The sequence below is a fragment of the Hyla sarda genome, chromosome 4 (genome assembly GCF_029499605.1).
Source record: "Hyla sarda isolate aHylSar1 chromosome 4, aHylSar1.hap1, whole genome shotgun sequence".
Taxonomy (NCBI): domain Eukaryota; kingdom Metazoa; phylum Chordata; class Amphibia; order Anura; family Hylidae; genus Hyla; species Hyla sarda.
The window spans coordinates 190143787-190162881 of record NC_079192.1 but is presented as its reverse complement, the minus strand read 5'-3'; positions in this window follow the sequence as shown (position 1 = coordinate 190162881).

Sequence of the window (19095 nt, the reverse complement as noted above, 5' to 3'; positions counted from 1 at the left end):
TCACCCACACTAAACCCAATACACTGGGTTATAGTTTGGGTGAACAGGAGTCCAACAAGGGGTCACTTACTTAAATATGTCTAGTAGGTCCTGAGATATGTCCCCCAGAAGATCCTCTGCTGAATTCAGTGAATTGCGTTCAGGGGGCGGGGCTTCGCCAGCTCAATTTACATATTCATTGTCTGTGACTCCACAGTGAAGTCATGAAGCCCTGCCCCCTGTGAAGCCCCACCCCCTGCGCATGATTTACTGTATTTAGCAGAGGATCTTCTGGGGGATATATCTCAAAACCTACTGGGCATAGTTAAGTAAGTGACCCCTTGTTGGACTCCTGTTAACTCACACTATAACCCAGTGTATTGAGTTTAGTGTGAGTGAACAGGCTGACAGTTTTCCTTTAATAGCTTGAACACTTCTGCACATGGTGACACCAAATATGGTTTGTATTTATTACATTTCTTTATTTAACAATAGGGAAAAGGGGCTGATTTTAATTCCTTAGGTAGGGGGATGTATTGATATTCAGTTTAACGCCTTGGAGACCAAGGGCGTACCTGTACGCCCTGGTCCCGCTCCTCTGCTATGACACGGGGTCATGGGCTGACCCCGCGTCATAGCAAGGTGGTCCCGGGGGCTATCAGCTGCAAGGACCCGTGTCTAATGCCGAACATCACCGATCGCGGTGATGCCCGCCATTAAACCCTTAGATGCGGCGGTCAAAATTGATCAAAGTAAACGGTTCCCGGCTGCTCAGTCGGGCTGTTCTAGACTGCCATGGCATGTAGATGTGGCATCCCAAACAGCTGAGAGGACAGGGGGAGGGTCCCCACCTGCCTACTCTCCGTCCGATCAGCGATCTGCTGCTCCATGCCTGCTCAGCAGGCTGGAGCAGCAAAGCACCAATAACACTGATCAATGCTATGCTATGGCACAGCATTGAACAGTGCATGCAATCAGAAGATTGCATGTAATAGTCCCCTATGGGGACTAAAAATGGTGTAAAAAAAAAAAAAAAAGTTTATAAATGTAAATTAACCCGTTCCATACTAAAAGTTTAAATCACCCCCCTATTCAGAAATTAAATATAAAAAATATGTAAACATAATATAAACAAACATGTGGTATTGCTGTGCTTAAATATCTGAACTATAAAAATATAACGTTGATTAAACTACACGGTCAATGACGTATACGTAAAAGAATCCAAAATTGGGTATTTTTGGTCATTTTGTATACCCTAAAAACACTAATAAAAAGTGATCAAAAAGTCCCATCAAAACAATACCGGTAAAACAATGATACCGATAAAAACTTCAGATCACGGTGCAAAAAATTAGCCCTTATACATCCCCATATGCAGAAAAATAAAGTTATAGGGGTGAGAAGATGACAATTTTAAGCATACTAATTTTGGTGCATGTAGTTATAATTTTTTTTAAAGTAGTAAAACAAAATAAAACCTATATAAATTGAGTATCCTTGCGACCATATGGACCTACAGAACAAAGATAAGGTGTCATTTTCCCCGAAAAGTGCACTGCATAGAATCGGAAGCCCCTAAAATGTCATGGTTTTTATTTTTTTTCTGGTTTCACCATAGATGTTGTCATTACAAAGTAAAATTGGTGGCACAAAAAAAAAAAAAAAAAAGTTATGATTTTAAGAAAATAAGGAGGAAAAAAACAAAGTGCAAAAATAATGGGTTAATTATTTTCCTGACACTTTTTAAGTCTTTCGATTGCTTACATTTTCAATGCTATGCAATTGCATAACAGTGATCAGTGAGATAGGTGCTCTGCTTGTTCATACTGCCTGAGGCAGGCTGTATTAGTAGAGCAACTATGGCTGATGTCTGCAAAAGGCCTGACTGCCAAATGACCTAACACCCAATGTTTCATAACAGGCTTTGTTAAATTAACCTCTTCAGGATGCCGGGCGTATGCATAAGCCCTGCATCCCGAGTCCTTAAGGACGTGGGGCGTATGCATACGCCCGTGGGAATTCCGGTCCCCGCTGCTAGCCGATTGGGGACCGGACCGGGATGCCTGCTGGAATCATTCAGCAGGCATCCCGGCACATCGCCGAGGGGGGTCCTGAGACCCCCCATGTCGGCGATCGCAGAAAATCGCATGTCAATTCAGACATGCGATTTTCTGCTATTCTGGGCTCATCGGGTCTCTGGTGACCCGATCACCCGGAAAATAGGGATGATCGGAGCTGTCAGTGACACCCCCGATCATCCTGATGGATAGGAGCAAGGTCGCAGTGCTGCAATCTCCTCCTATCCCCTGCCATTGGTCAGAACTGATTCTGACCAATGGCAGCGCAGAACAGTGGGTTGCCATGGCAACCCCCGTCCTGCCCACCCCTGGATGTCGTGGGGGAACGTGTGGAGAAGATGGAGGCCGGTACCTGGAGGAGAAGATGCGTGGGGACCGCAGATCGTCGCTGGAGACAGACGCAGGTAGGGAAACGACGGTGGTGGTGGGGGGGGGGGTCTCAGTAAGCAATATTTACTGCTGCCCTTCCTAGTGGGTGCCAAACTGCAACTCCCAGCCAAAGGCTGTCTGGGCATGCTGGGAGTTGTAGTTTTGCAACATCTGGAGGGTCACAGTTTGGAGACCACTGTTACAGTGGTGCCCAAACGGTAGCCCTCCAGATGTTGCCAAACTACAACTCTCAGCATGCCTAGACTGCCCAGGCATGCTGGGAGTTGTAGTTCTGTAACATCTGTCCCTTCAGATTTTGCCATTTTCATGACATTTTTGAAAATTGCTGCTCTACTTTGACGCCCTCAAATTTTTTTCCGAAGTAAAAATATGTCCATATTTGATGCCAAGATAAAGTGGACATATTGTATTTGTGAATGAAAAAAAAAAATTTCTTTGGAATATCCATTTTCCTTACAAGTAGAGAGCTTCAAAGTTAGAAAAATGCAAAATTTTCAAAATTTTCATAACATTTTGGGATTTTTCACCAAGAAAGGATGCAAGTAACGCCGAAAATTTACCAACAAAATAAAGTAGAATATGTCACGAAAAAACAATCTCAGAATCAGAATATTCGGTAAAAGCATTTTCGAGTTATTAATGCGTAAAGGGATGGTGGTCAGAATTGCGAAAAAGGGCTCAGTCCTTAAGGTGAAAAAGGGCTGCGTCCTTAAGGGGTTAAAGCTGAGATGTGATTGGATACTATGGGAAAACCAGACAGTTCGGGTTTCAGGCAGATTGATAAATCTGGGCCATTGAGAAAAAATATGAACGCTCAAAGATGGAAATCTTGGATTGCTGCAAAATTGTGCATTTTGCCAGTTGACAGATCTTGAAAGGGGGCACTTCCTTGGATAGAGAAGGATGGTGGTTTAGACAAACTTCCCACCATCTTGGCCATTCTGACCACGGAGGAGCAGTGATTTCATGAAGGCACGCACACATGGCAAACATGCTCTGGACGGATCACCAGTAGAGAGGAATAGTTTCCTTGTTCACCATCCAGACACAGCTGCACTTTCACTATACACCCCTGGCTCTGCCTGAACTACTTCCATGCGATTAGCAGAAGAAAATATGGCGTCATGGTGCTCATTACAAGTTTTGCCATTGACAGGCAGTCAATGTTGCCTTAATTTGCATAAATGTTGTGAAGGAGATACCTTCAATCTTGCCTTAGTTGTGGAGCAATACAGTGTCCCAACTGCTGGTACGATGATTTTGGGAGCCATAAAATACAACAGTTGGTCAATCCTAGTAATAATATGGGGGACACTAACAGCTTAAAGGGGCTATCCAGGAAAATAAAAAAAAACAGAGCTAATTTCTTTCAATAACCGCTCCCTGTCTGTCTCCAGGTTGGGCGTGGTTCTGCAGCTCAGTTCCATTAAAATGAATGGTGCCAAGTTGTAATACCACACACAACTTAGGGACAGGTGTGGAAAGAAATTGGCTCTGTTCCTGGATAACCCCTTTAACAATATAAGGTTCAGATTGGGACTAAAAAGCAGCCCTGGCACAATATAAAAGCATTGTGCTGCAGCAAATTAGGCTTTACTTTGGTGATAAAAATAAAAATGAAATATTGAGAAACCTAAATCATACAAGCAGGGACATGTACATAAGACAAATGTACAGGGACGTGTACAAGGACATGCACATGTGCCAATATAACCACTAATACTGCCGTACGGTGATCACATGGAGGATACCAGGTCTGAATAGGCACTTTATAGATGATCACGCTGCAGAATATAAAAAGAGAATACAAGTCTGATCATACACATACACAGGCAGAATACAGAATTACAGAGGATCTGTATGTTTTTCTGTCACATCTTTTGTAGTAAACACTTGTATCCTTCACAAAATAATAATAATAATACTTATTAATAATAATAATAATAATCTTACTTGATATTACATCCAGTGTTCAAGGAAACCAGTGGCCAAAGAACCTTTTTTTTGTTGTTTTCTTGTTTATGCTGATAACATATTTCTGGAGCATCTTTTCTTAAAACTCTATGGGGGAAATTTATCAAACCTAACCAGAGGAAAAGTTGCCGAGTTGCCCATAGCAAAAATCAGATCACTTCTTTTTTTTTTAGAGACCTTTTCAAAAATGAAAGAAGCCATCTGATTCGTTGCTATGGGCAAGTCAGCAACTTTTCCTCTGGACAGGTTTTGATAAATCTCCCCCTATATTGTGTTATTCCTATTATTGTTCCTGGAAATATATGAAAAGTGTCCCTTCATCCTTGTCCTTACATGCTGACCGTATCAGAGTATGTAGGGACACATCATATTGACCAAAGGACTGGTAACAAAGGTTGTACTGATAAATCATTGTGTTACAAAAAGTCTCTTTGTAGACCAGGCCTTATTCATACATTTTCAAGAGGAATAACAAAAAAAAGGGACAGAAAACAGAGTACACTAAAGATACAAGACACACTAAAATTATATCATGGGCAATTCAATTATTTCCCTTAGAAGAGGTGACAGATCTTCTATAATCCAGTAACTCAAAGGTGAGGCCTTTTCTGATTGGAGTCATTAACTTTTTCTTATTTTTTTCTCTCCATCTGGCCCAGACCGCCATGACAACTTCTACTGACAACTGCAATTCCGGCCCCTCATTTTTAAAAACATCACACCCTCTACAGCAACAACCCAGACCCCTACTGTAAATTCATACCCCAGACCACAGAATAAATTACTTCCCTAAACATCTAAATAAAATGTATATCCCAGACCCCTGAATAAATTTAGACTCCAGACACCTAAATAAAATCATACCTCAGACCCCTAAAATAAATTCAGACCCTGGACCCCTGAATAAATGAATTTGCTAAACGTCTAAATAAATTCATAGCCCAGACCTATAAATAAATTCAGACTCCTAAATTCAAAACTCAGACACCTAAATGAATTCAGATTCCTAAATAAATTCATGCAGAAACCTGAATTTAGCCCCTCCCACAGTCAAGAAAAAGCAAAAAAAATAAAAGCCTGATGGCTATGCATGGCTCCTGTGGCCACTGTTGTCTTCTCTGGCTGCTTGATATTTTTTGCCATTTTTCCCTCCCCTTGCCTACATCTCCCAGCAATCAGTGCAGCTCTGCTAGCCAGCTCACCAGCCCCCACCCGTGTGTTCAGGAGTTCAGTGTGTGATTGGCTAAGGCTGCACACACCTCCCAGCTAAAGGGAGCATGACTCAGTGCAGCTCAGAGAAAACATGGTTTATGTCTCTGAGGAGGGTGGGGTGCATGTAAGTGACAACCAAAGAGGGGAATCTGCTCTATATAGCTAATGAATGATATTAAGACAATTAAATAGGTTGATTAGATAGAAAGGATGGGCTATGGGTTTAGTTCCCCGAAGTACCCCTTTAAGTTTTTATGTTAAACAAGAATTTTTAGTAGGCATTCTAATAGTGTGTTTAAATAGGTATTCTGGTATCAGAAAATTGTGTCTTTAGGTAGATAGTTTTATTTAAATTTTCCAATATAGTTTTATCACTAACTGTACTGGCTTCAGCATGTTTGTGCTTTATTTAACCCTGACAGGAAGTTGTGTATATCCCTTTCATTACCAGTGTGGTATTGTCTTAACAGTCTCCCTGGCCCCTCTCTCCTGAGACAACGCATCATCCTCTGCTGTCTGAAAAAGCTTGTCTGGGTCTGGTCTCTGAGCTCAAGCTCTGCCCCGAGTGATGTCATCACCTCTGATCAGCCCCTACAGCTTACATCACCGTCTCCCTATAATAAATACAAATACAGTCATGGCCATAAATGTAACACATGCAGTAACACATGTTTTGCTATACACATGTTTATTCCCTTTGTGTGTATTGGAACTAAACCAAAAAAGGGAGGAAAAAAAAGCAAATTGGACATAATGTCACACCAAACTCCATAAATGGGCTGGACAAAATTATTGGCAACCTTAACTTAATATTTGGTTGCACACCCTTTGGAAAAACTAACTGAAATCAGTCGCTTCTTATGACCATCAATAAGCTTCTTACACCTCTCAGCCGGTATGCTGGACCACTCTTCCTTTGCAAACTGCTACAGGTCTCTCTTATTGGAAGGGCGCCTTTTCCCAACAGCAATTTTAAGATCTTTCCACAAGTGTTCAATGGGATTTAGATCTGGACTCATTGCTGGCCACTTCAAAACTCTCCAGTGCTTTGTTGCCATCCATTTCTGGGTGCTTTTTGATGTATGTTTGGGGTCACTGTCCTGCTGGAAGACCCAAGATCTCGGATGCAAACTCAGCTTTCTGACATTGGGCTGCACAGTGCGACCCAAAATCCGTTGGTAATCCTCAGATTTCATGATGCCTTGCACACATTCAAGGCACCCAGTGCCAGAGGCAGCAAAACAACCCCAAAACATCATTGAACCTCCACCATATTTCACTATAGGTAATGTGTTCTTTTCTTTGTAGGCCTCATTCTGTTTTCGGTAAACAGTAGAATAATGTGCTTTACCAAAAAGCTCAATCTTGGTCTCATCTGTCCACAAGACATTTTCCCAGAAGGATTTTGCTTACTCAAGCTCATTTTGGCAAAATGTAGTCTTGCTTTTTCATGTTTCGGTGTCAGCAGTAGGGTCCTTCTGGGTCTCCTGCCATAGCATTTCATTTCATTTAAATGTAGACGGATAGTTCGCGTTGACACTGATGCTCCCTGAGCTTGCAGGACAGCTTGAATATCTTTGGAACTTGTTTGGGGCTGCTTATCCACCATCCGGACTATCCTGCGTTGACACCTTTCATCAATTGTTCTCTTCCGTCCACACCCAGGGAGATTAGCTACAGTGCCATGGGATGCAAACTTCTTGATAATGTTGTGCACTGTCGACAAAGGCAAATCTAAATATCTGGAGATGGACTTGTAACCTTGAGATTGTTGATATTTTTCCACAATTTTGGTTCTAAAGTCCTCAGACAATTATCTTCTCTTTCTGTTGTCCATGCTTTGTGTGGCACACAATGCAAAAACTAAGTGAACTTCTCTCCTTTTTTATCTGCTTTCAGGTGTGATTTTTATGAGTGAATTTAAAGGAGCATCACATGTTTGAAATCTTATTTTTCCACAATTTTGAAAGGTTGCCAATAATTTTGTCCAGCCCATTTTTGGAGTTTGGTGAGACATTATGTCCAATTTGCTTTTTTCCCTCCCTTTTTTTGGTTTAATTCCAATACACACAAAGGGAATAAACATGTGTATAGCAAAATGTGTGTTACTGCAAACCTTTTCTGTGAGAAATACTTCATTTTCTAGAAAAATTTCAAGGGTGCCAACATTTACGGCCAGCCATGACTGTACATCTTTATTGCAGCACAGGATAGAATGAGGATGCTGCCTTGTGTTAACAATGGTACAGGCAGAGGAGCAGACAGGGACAGCAGCTGCTGCTGCTGGCTCATTACCTCACTGGTGGTGTGAAGAGACAATATGCTGTAAAACATTTTGCAGCAGCTCTGGGCAGGGAGTAAGCTGGATGGGAGGGTAGTGATGAAGAGCGGAGGGAAAGCAATATATTCTGGGAATTGTCCTAAGCAACTGCTCCACCTTAAAGGAGAACTCCAGAATATAAAAATTGTTCCCCATACTGCCAGCAGTAAAAAAATAAATAAAGATGTACATACCTTCCTCCGCTCCCCTGGGGCCTCCGGTAACCGGCTCCGGTCTCCGCCGTGATCCTCTTCCTGGTTGCCGGTGGTGGGAGAGTCTTACTGCGCTCAGCCAATCACCGGCCGCAGCAAAGTCCCGACTCGGCCGGCGATACACTGCCGCTCAGCCTGACGTTTTTGGCTCCGGCAGCAGGTGCCGGTGTAGTGAAGAATTTTGTGTCCTGAAGCGTTCTCACACTGCCGCTCAGCCTATCCCCGGCCGAGTCGGGACTTCACTGCGGCCGGTGATTGGCTGAGCGCAGTATGATTCTCCGACCACCGGCAACCAGGAAGTGGATCGTGGCGGAGACCGGAGCCAGTTACCGGAGGCCCCGGGGGAGCAGAGGAAGGTATGTAAATCTTTATTTTTTTTTTTACTGCCGGCAGTATGGGCAACAATTTTTATATCCTGGAGTTCTCCTTTAAGTCTGAATACCCCTTAAGGATGCAGGGTGAAAATGTACCTATGCCCTGCTCCCGGTATTTAAAGTGTGCTCAGGAGCTGAGTAAGCTTCATACCAGGTGGGTCCCGGCTGTTATCAACAGCCAAAACCCACAGCTAATACTGGACATTGCTGTTCAGGCTAATATCTGGCGTTTAAATGCTGCAAACTTTGTCAAAATGGGGGAAATATAGTTGCTGGCTAACTTAGGGAGCTGATCAGGACCACAGCAAATTGCAGGGTTGTGATCAACTGAGAAGATGGGGCGGAGGATGCCTCCATCCTGTTCCAATAGAAAAGAGAACCTCAGCAGCCTGCACTAATACTGTAATCAAAGTGTTACCAAAAAGTCCCATCAAACTACAGATCACAATTAGAGATGAGCGAACTTACAGTAAATTTGATTCGTCACAAACTTCTCGGCTCGGCAGTTGATGACTTATCCTGCATAAATTAGTTCAGCTTTCAGGTGCTCCGGTGGCTGGAGACTCTTTCCTAGGACTGTATCCACCTTTTCCAGCCCACGGGAGCACCTGAAAGCTGAACTCATTTATGCAGGATAAGTCATCAACTGCCGAGCCGAGAAGTTCGTGACAAATCGAATTTACTGTAAGTTCGCTCATCTCTAATTGTGATCTGTAGTTTGATGGGACTTTTTGGTAACACTTTGATTACAGTATTAGTGCAGGCTGCTGAGGTTCTCTTTTCTATTGGAACAGGATGGAGGCATGTAGGCATCCTCCGCCCCATCTTCTCAGTTGATCACAACCCTGCAAGTTCGCTCATCTCTAATCACAATGCAAAAAAAGAGCCCTCATACAGTCCTGTATACAAAAAAATTAAAAAGTATTAGGGGTAAGAAGGACAATTTTAAGCATACTCATTTTCACACAAAAAGTTATAATTTGGTATTGTTTTAATCGTATGGCCACATAGGAAAAAAAAGATTTAATTTTCAGTGAAAAGTGCACTGTGTGGATACGAAAGCCTCAAAGAGTTGCAAAATAGCATGTGTTTTTGTGATGTCATTACAAAGTACAATTGGTGGTGCGCGCAAAAAAAAAAAAAGAAAAGCTCTTATATGGGTCTTTGGGTACGTTCACACGAGCGGATTTTTTTGCGTGTTTTCCGCTGCGTATTTGAAAGTGGGCGGGCTCTTCTCGGCTGTCTGCAGCAGATTTTCCACGGTGGAATTTGCGCGGCAGAAAATGCGCCGCAGTCACTACTGACTTCAATGGCACATGTGGCGGATTTTCCGCAGCGTAAATTCCACCGCCCAAGAGCCCGCCCACTTTCAAATACACAGCGGAAAACCCGCAAAAAAAAATCCGCTCGTGTGAACGTACCCTTTAGGTGGAAAATTTAAAGCGTTAAGGCTATTAGAAGGAGGGGAGGAAAAAACTAAAGTTCAAAAAATGAAAAATTCCTTTGTCCTTAAAGGGTTAAAACTAGGGATCGACCGATATTGATTTTTTTTTTTAGGGCCGATACCGATAATCTGTGATTTTTGAGTCAGATAGCCGATAACTTATACCGATATTCCAGTATAACTTATCGGCTATAACCCCCCCCCCCAGAAGCCGCTGCAGATAATTTAAAGCAGGCGCTTTAAATCAATGAACTGCAGCGACTTTTGCGGGGCCAGAGACCGCCGCCACCCGATTCTCTCCCCCTGCCTGTCCTGGGGTCCTCCTGAGTCCAACCAGCACTGCCGCTAACACCCACCCCCCCCGCCTATCCTCTGGCCAGAGACCGCCGCCGCCGCCCGCTTCTCTCCCCCTGCCGGTCCTGAGTCCAACCACAGCCGCTGCCCCATTGCATCCCCCATCCCCGGTTTTATAATTACCTGTTCCCGGGGTCCGGGCTGCTTCTGGCTCCGGCGAAGTCCTGAGCTGTCACTGTGCGTTGAGGACGTCACTTGTCATTGTGCAGTGTCTCGTCACAGCAATAGCGCAGGACGCCGCAGGAGCCAGAAGTAGCGTGGACCCGGGAACAGGTAATTGTAATTATAAAACCGGGGCTGGGGGAGGCAATGCGGCGGTGGTCTCTGGCCGGGGGGGCCGTGGCATTATCGGCATGGCAATTGCCGATACTGATAACTTCCAAAATCGTGAATATCGGCCAAACCGATAATCGGTCGATCCCTAGTTAAAACCTTTACTACAAAAATCCATTGCAAAGGGCAAGTCCACCTTTTCAGTGAGACGGTAGCAGTTTGTAGTGGAGTCCTTAGATCCAGATGACAGCTAGAGGCCAGGACGCAACTACAAACTGCTACCTTCTTCCCATTATGAGTAGTGAGTGGCAGCTTTTAGACAAAACTTTCACATAAGCCCCTAAATGAGAGCGTTGCTTCTTAAAGGAGTACTCCGGCGTACATCTTATCCCCTGATCACGGGGGACCCCCGTGATCTTTCATGCAGCACCCCTTTACCATCAGCCCCGGAGCATGTTCGATCCGGGTTTGATGACGGCCGATAACGGTGCCAGAGTATTGTGATGTCACGGCTCCGCACTCGTACCCCTTTAAGAAGCAACACTCATTTAGGGGCTTATGTGAAAGTTTTGTCTAAAAGCTGCCACTCACTACTCATAATGGGAAGAAGGTAGCAGTTTGTAGTTGGGTCCTGGCCTCTAGCTGTCATCTGGATCTAAGGACTCAACTACAAACTGCTACCGTCTTGTTGAAAAGGTGGACTTGCCCTTTGCAATGGATTTTTGTAGTAAAGGTTTTAACCCCTTAACAACACAGGAATTTTTTATTTTTTTGAACTTTAGTTTTTTCCTCCTTTCCTAATAGCCTTAACGCTTTCAATTTTCCCCCTAAAGACCCATATAAGGGCTTTTTTTTCACCACCAGATGTACTTTGTAATGACATCACAAAAACACATGCTATTTTGCAACTCTTTGAGGCTTTCGTATCCACACAGTGCACTTTTCACTGAAAATTAAATCTTTTTTTTCCTATGTGGCCATACGATTAAAACAATACCAAATTATAACTTGTGTGAAAATGAGTATGCTTAAAATTGTCCTTCTTACCCCTAATATTTTTATATTTTTCTGTATACCGGACTGTATGAGGGCTTTTTTTTTTGCATTGTGATCTGTAGTTTGATGGGACTTTTTGGTAAGACTTTGATTTCAGTATTAACGTAATGCAAGCCTATTGGAGGGGGCGTGACACCGCGGGCTGATGGTAACTGGGTGCTGCGTGAAAGATCACGAGGTTCCCAATGGCTGGACCCCCGTGATCAGGCATCTTATCCCCTATCCATTGTACTGTATAAAAATGAAAAAAAAAAAAAAGGGGAAAAAAAAAAAGACAGAGCTCTCATAGGGCAGTACGTGTGAACCAGATGTAAATATTTAGAGTGAGCGGTATATGCAAAAACCACTCACCTTGCCTGGTTGCATTAGGCATGCAGCAACCTGGATTGTCTCGGTGTGGAAGTAATGGTGCAGCCGTCCAGAGATGTCGAGGAGGTGGCAGCCTCACTCGATAGTAGATAGATAATCAGGATAGGAGAGGAAAAACTCTGGATCCTCGGCGCCACCCGTTGCAATAAACTTCAGAAGTCATAGGTGAATAAAGAAAATTTTTATTGTACCAATGTCAGACGCGTTTCGAGGTTTAGGATACCTCTTTCTCAATGACCTTGGTGCTTATACAGACAATATAAAATAACAGTTTTAAATAATAAAAGATGGATGCCTTAAACGGTGTCAGGTGGTACTTAAGATCTGTCATAGACATGTGCTGATGTAGCGCTGCTAGCTGACGTGTGTGGCTCCCACGTCAGTAGTTCATTCATAAAAAAAATACTCTAACATAGTAAAACATACGATAATATTAAAAGAAACTTTTAGTTTCAATTTCACTTGAAAATTGAAACAAAGTATCTTTTAATATTATCGTATGTTTTACTATGTTAGAGTATTTTTTTATGAATGAACTACTGACGTGGGAGCGACACACGTCAGCTAGCAGCGCTACATCAGCGCATGTCTATGACAGATCTTAAGTACCACCTGACACCGTTTAAGGCATCCATCTTTTATTATATAAAACTGTTATTTTATATTGTCTGTATAAGCACCAAGGTCATTGAGAAAGAGGTATCCTAAACCTCGAAACGCGTCTGACATAGGTGAATAAAGAAAATTTTCATTGTACCAGTGACTTCTGAAGTTTATTGCAACGGGTCCAGAGTTTTTCCCCTCCTATCCCGATTATCCCCTATCCTTCGCATAGGGCAGTGATTCGGTGCCGCGGCACACGTGTGTGCCGTTTTGCACTGCCTGCGGCGCCGCAAGATTTTAATGTCCCGCCCCGGCATGCGCGTTTATGACGGCGCGTGGGGGAAGGGAAGCCTGCGTGCGCACTGCGCACACAGCGCCCCCCTCCCCCTTGCGTCCGCTGTTAGCCGAAAATGCTGCCCTGGGGCGGAACGAGCTGCATCTGTGCCGGACTCCCGTGCCTGCCGTGGAACTGCAAGCTGCGCGGGCCGGCTTGCTTAAGCTATTGTACCCTTTCCACCCCTGTTACCCCCTTCTCAACCCTGTCCAACCCCCCCCACCGTCCACCCCCTGTCACCCATGTCCACCCCCCTGTCATCCATGTCCGCCTTGTCCACCTCCCTGTCCACCCCCAGTCATCAATGTCCGTCTTGTCCCCCCCGTCACTTATGTCCACCCTCCGTCATCCATGTCTGCGTTGTCCACTCCCATCACTCATGTTTACCCCCGTCTACCCTGTCACCCATCTGTCCCTTTGTCACTCCAGTCCACCCGTCACTCCTGTCCCTCTTTTACCCCCTTGTCCACCCCTCTGATCCTGTCTCCCATATCCACCTTCCTGTCATCCATGTCCACCCCCCCCCCCATCCAACCCTCTGTCACCCATGTTCACCCTCCATTGTCCAACCCTCTGACCACATCCTTGTCACCCATGTTCACTTTTCTAAACCCATTTGTCACCCTTGTACACCTCCCTGCACCCCTCTTTACACTCCTTTACACCCATCTATCACCCATGTACACTCCTCTACACCCCTGTCACCCATGTACACCCATCTATACTCCTCTACACCCCTCTTTCATTCATGTACACTCCTCTACAGCCCTCTGTAACCCATGCGGAGCCTAATAGGTTTGTTTTGCAGGTTTAACGGTGAAGAATTGTGTGTCGAAGAAATCGTGATGATGGCCAGGACCAGATGGAGAAGAGAAGGCAATGAAGCAAATTAAGACGTCATAGGTGAGTTGCTGTATAAAGCAGCACTTTAAACTACATACCCACTGATAAATAGATATAGCGCATTGCATTATTTTATCACAGTTTTCTTTTTTTTGCTCGTCAACCTCGGTAGCGGTGCCACGCGGAAATTTTTTTTCCCGAGGTGTGCCCCGACCCGAAAAAGGTTGGGAAACACTGGGATAGGGGATAAGATGTCTTAGCGCCTGAGTACCCCTTTAAATTTAAGGAAAATTCCTTTGGATAGACGTTCGGAAAATAGGACTTTGCATTTCCCTTTAAAAATGAAGCTTTATTTAAAAATAAAAATACACGTGATGGATCAAATGTGGTACAGAGTGGTGTCAGGTAGCAGTGCTCTAACTTATTCCAGATAAATAATAAAAGGCTTCATAAATAATTCAGCATCTGCCAGCTCTTGTTTTTCTCATGGATGGGTTCTGGATTAAAGGCTTTATTAGTTAAATGTCTCATCCAGGTGACTGTACACAAGGAGTCAATCTACCCATTGTAGGGGATTTATCATTGGTTCTACCCTCTTTTTTGGTGTTAAAAAATAAATTAAAAAAGTGTTTGCACAATGAGTGAAAGTGTCACATTTTTATCCAATATCAACTTGACAGTATTGTGGCATGGTTAGCTTTTTGCAGTGGTCAGTGATTTATCAACTGCAACTTTTTTTTTAAATTGTCGCTAAATATTTGCGCACTCTCACCACCCCAGACCACACATGTCGACAACTAAAGCTACCTTGCTATTTATGAAGAACATGTACCTTTTTGATACGCGTTTGGCAAGTACACATGACGTAGGCCCCAGGCAAACAAGGGTAAAAAGAACTGTATTTACAGACAATGATAAAATATTTCCATTAACTATTATTATGGTTGTGTTGTAGGAAGGAACCAATGCTAATGCTTTTGGTTTAGGGTGCGTTCACACACTATTTGTTCTTGCAGGTTTTCCGCTGCATATTTGAAAGTGGGCGGGCTCTTTTCGGCTGTCCGTAGCAGATTTTCCGCGGCTGAATTTACGCAGCTGAAAATCTGCCGCAGTCCCTACTGACTTCAACGGGGCTTGCGGCAGATTTTTCGCAGCGTAAATCCCTCCGTGGAAAATCTGCTGCGGACAGTCGAGAAGAGCCCGCCCCCTTTCAAATACACAGCGGAAAAACTGCAAAAACAAATAGCGTGTGAACGCACCCTTAGGATATGTGACAAGTGTTGTCTGGGAGAAAACTCTGTGTCTGACTGCTGGATGCTCAACTGATCCTGTTTCTGTTGTTTGAATGGAGCAGTAGATGAGCACTGATGCTCTTATCAGAATGAATATCAGCCCTTGGGCCAATGGGATACGAGAACAAGTAATTAACTGAGTCTTACCACAACTCAAGTAATCATACACCAGGCCTAAGTTATGTTCTGAGGCAAACTCATCGATCACACTGATGTTGGTGATTTAACTTCTTAAATGCCATGATCAGTATACAGAACACAAGGAGCCTGCAAGGAGGTGGCGGACATCAGGAGGCGCTGGACACACTCGGAGGGTAGAAACAACTTTAATCACCCATCATGCAACGAGTTTCAGATTATCTGCTTCATCAGGCATTACCTGCCTGATTAAGCAGATAATCTGTGAAACGCGTTGCATGATGGGTGATTAAAGTTGTTTCTACCCTCCGAGTGTGTCCAGCGCCTCCTGATGTCCGCCACCTCCTTGGAGGCTCCTTGTGTTCTTTGTGCATCTATCTGAAGGTGGACCGGCTGCCGGCATACTTACACACAAGTTTTTTTTTTCCATTGTTACACTTGGCGAGTGTAACAATCTGGGTGAGCATTCTAATTACCTCTGTTCACCCTGGTTTTTAGTGGTAATGCGCTAGGTAGCGCCCTCTCTATTCCTTTGCTATGATCAGTATACAACATGTAAGAAGTGGATTGATAGGAGCAAAGCCTGTTTGATACCCAATCGGCACCTTGACAACATATTAGCTGTGTACTAATTGGTAACCATGGCAGCCGGAAGCCTTTTGAAGGCCTGTGTCCTTGATGGCTAGATCTGCTAACACATCCTGCCTCAGGCAGGCTGTGTTAGCAGAGCTCAAATCTAAATTATCAATGCTATGCAGAAAAATGCTATACTGAAAATGCTGAGGGGGCAGGATTACAGCCAGAGTAGCAGGACTAGGGCAGTAGAGCTCCCCGTCCAGGGGACTACTAACGGGGCCAACTGTGGACTATTGGTGAGATTTATCAAAACCTGTCCAGAGGAAAAATAGACCAGTTGCCCATAGCAACCAATCAGATCGCTTTTTTAATTTTTCAGAGGCCTCTTCATAAATGAAAGAAGCAATCTGATTGGTTGCTATGGTCAACTTTTTCTCTGTACAGGTTTGCTAAATCTCCCTCTATATTCTCACCATACCTGTAGGAAGGAACGTCTCTCGGGGACAGTGAGGAAGATTATTTTACCATATATATTGTGAAATCTGATGACATAGAAGGGGTTAATGTGTATTTTATCGAAGTTTTTTAAACAAATTTTTTTTACTTTATTGTTTCCCTTACGAGGAATCATTAGATTCTTCATACAGATCAATACAATTCTATTGACCCCCTTCACGATCCACCAAACTGAAATCAGCTAGAAGTTGGCGGGTACTGAGCAGACTTGAATCAGGAGTCCGCTTCATACAGTCCACAAAGTGGCACCATGACAGACTAGATCCATCATGGGTCAGGAACAGGTTAAAACGTGTTGATTTTGTACAAAGAGTATGGGATAAGATCTCCTGTCCGGCGCCCTGGCTCTCCTCAAGCACGGAGCTGTGTTGACCACCATGAAATGCAAGGGAAGAGTGGGAGGGCAATCCGTCTCTTACCCCGTATCCTTTGGATAAGGAATACATTGTCCTTTACTGAATAACCCTTTTAACAGCATAATAAAACATAAGCTATATAAAAATTGGGTATCATTGTAATCACAATAACTCACAGAATAAAGTTAGAACATCAATTTTACCATGAATTGCATTACATAAAAAAAAAAAAAAAAGCTCCCAAAAGCTACCAATATGCATTTTTCCCCAATTTCACCCCACAAATAAATTATTGTAAAGTACAAATGGTCCCATGAAAAACAAGCCTCATATGGGGTCTGAAGATGGGAGAACAAATAAAAATGGTTCATAATTCTATGAAGGAAAGCCGGGAATTCAGGGTATAGTTTTAGGTACAACAGTGATGTGGCTTGTACTGGTTGTCCTGTCTGCCTGCAGTCACTGCTATGGGAGCTTTATGTATCCCACTATATGCTTTTCATAGTTTAATGTCAATCTTTTTGAACAGAATTTTGTCTTAGAAAGAAAAGGCATGACGACAGGTATTTTACATTATTTTATTGATGTTTAAGATTACAGATTCTTTATTGCTGATCTATTACAATCACTCATACATTAAATGTAAAAGACTGGAGAATGCGGCTGTGACCACTGTATGCCCATTCTGACTGTGGCACGGGACAATAAATGGAGACTGTCAGACTCCTCTGCTGCTGAGGAGAAGGCTACAGTGGACTGTGCATTTCAGACCAGCAACACCGATGTTTAATAGATTAGTCAATGCCCATAGAATGTTAAGTACATTTTGCTGGTATTCTGTATGTCCTACATGTGTTGGATTTTCAATTACTAGCTATAAAGGTTTCTTCAAGCACCAAAATAAGACTCAGCAGGTTAAGTAAAAGCTTCAGGAGTGGTAGGATGCCGGTGAAATGTTAAAGACCTCCAGGAGGTAGGGCTGGGCGGTATGACCAAAAATGTGTATCACGGTATTTTTGTAACTTATGGCGGTTCCACGGTATACAACAGTATTTCTACCCCCCCCCAATCATGTGACCCACGAGCGCTGTTCTGCTCCCCCCAAATCATGTTACCCGCCAGAGCTGTTCTGCTCCCCCCCCAATTAATTATCAGCCCAGCGGGGTACTACTCACACATGTCACCCGCAAACATTGCCCTCCTCCTCTTTGTTGCGGGTCGCCAGCGCTGAAACTCTATACTGTACGCCAGTGGTCTCCAACCTGCGGACCTCCAGATGTTGCAAAACTACAACTCCCAGCATGCTGGGAGTTGTAGTTTTGCAACAGTTGGAGGTCTGCAGGTTTGAGACCACTGCTGTATGCCTATGCCTGGGCTGCAAAAGATAAAGAAAATAAACTTTAACTTCCCTACGTCGGCCTTACGCTGGGGACGGGAACGTCAGACAGTCGTCAGCCTATCACCGGCCGCAGCGATGAGCCGGCTTCTTACATGACAGTGGGCTCAGCCTATCACCTGCCAGGGCGGGACATCGCTGCGGCCGGTGATAGGCTGACGGCTGCCCGACGTTCCTGTCCCCAGCGTAAGGCTGACGTAGATAAGTTAAAGTTCTTTTTTTTTTAAATCTTTTGAAGCCCGGACATAGGGATACAGCATACAGCAGTGGTCTCAAACCTGCGGACCTCCAGCTGTTGCAAAACTACAACTCCCAGCATGCCCGGACAGCCATTGGCTGTCCGGGCATGCTGGGAGTTGTAGTTTTGCAACAGCTGGAGGTCTGCAGGTTGGAGACCACTGGCATACAGTATAGAGTTCCAGCGCCGGTGGCCCGCAACAAAGAGGAGGAGGGCAGTGCTTGCGGGTGACATGTGTAGTACCCCGCTGGGCTGATAATTTATTGGGGGGGGGGGGGGGGAGCAGAACAGCGCTGGCGGGTAACATGATTGGGGGGGGGAGGCGAGGAGCAGAACAGCGCTGGCTTCCTAAGGGGGAGTGGCCAAACCGGTATTGCGGTATGGGGAAAAAATATCGTGCAGCCCAAAAATTTCGGTATGAACCGGTATACCGCCCAGCCCTACCAGGAGGTACATCTCTATCTTACTCATTACTACAGTGCATCAGTCAGCTATACACAGTGGAGAAATCATACTGTAATCTGAATATATGTCCACATTATCAATTCATTTAATAAGGCAATGGCCCTCTTTTCGTGCTTTGGATTACTAGTTCCTAGAGATTGGATCCCCATGAATATTGATTCAGAAGATGAAACATCTGACCGTGTGTGTGTGTGTGTCTGGCGTACTAAATAGCCAAAAAAAAGGCCGGAAAGAGCAAATAAAGCTAGAAGAGGTCATTTCAGCTAGAAAATGAAGCACACCGATTTAGAACTATATATA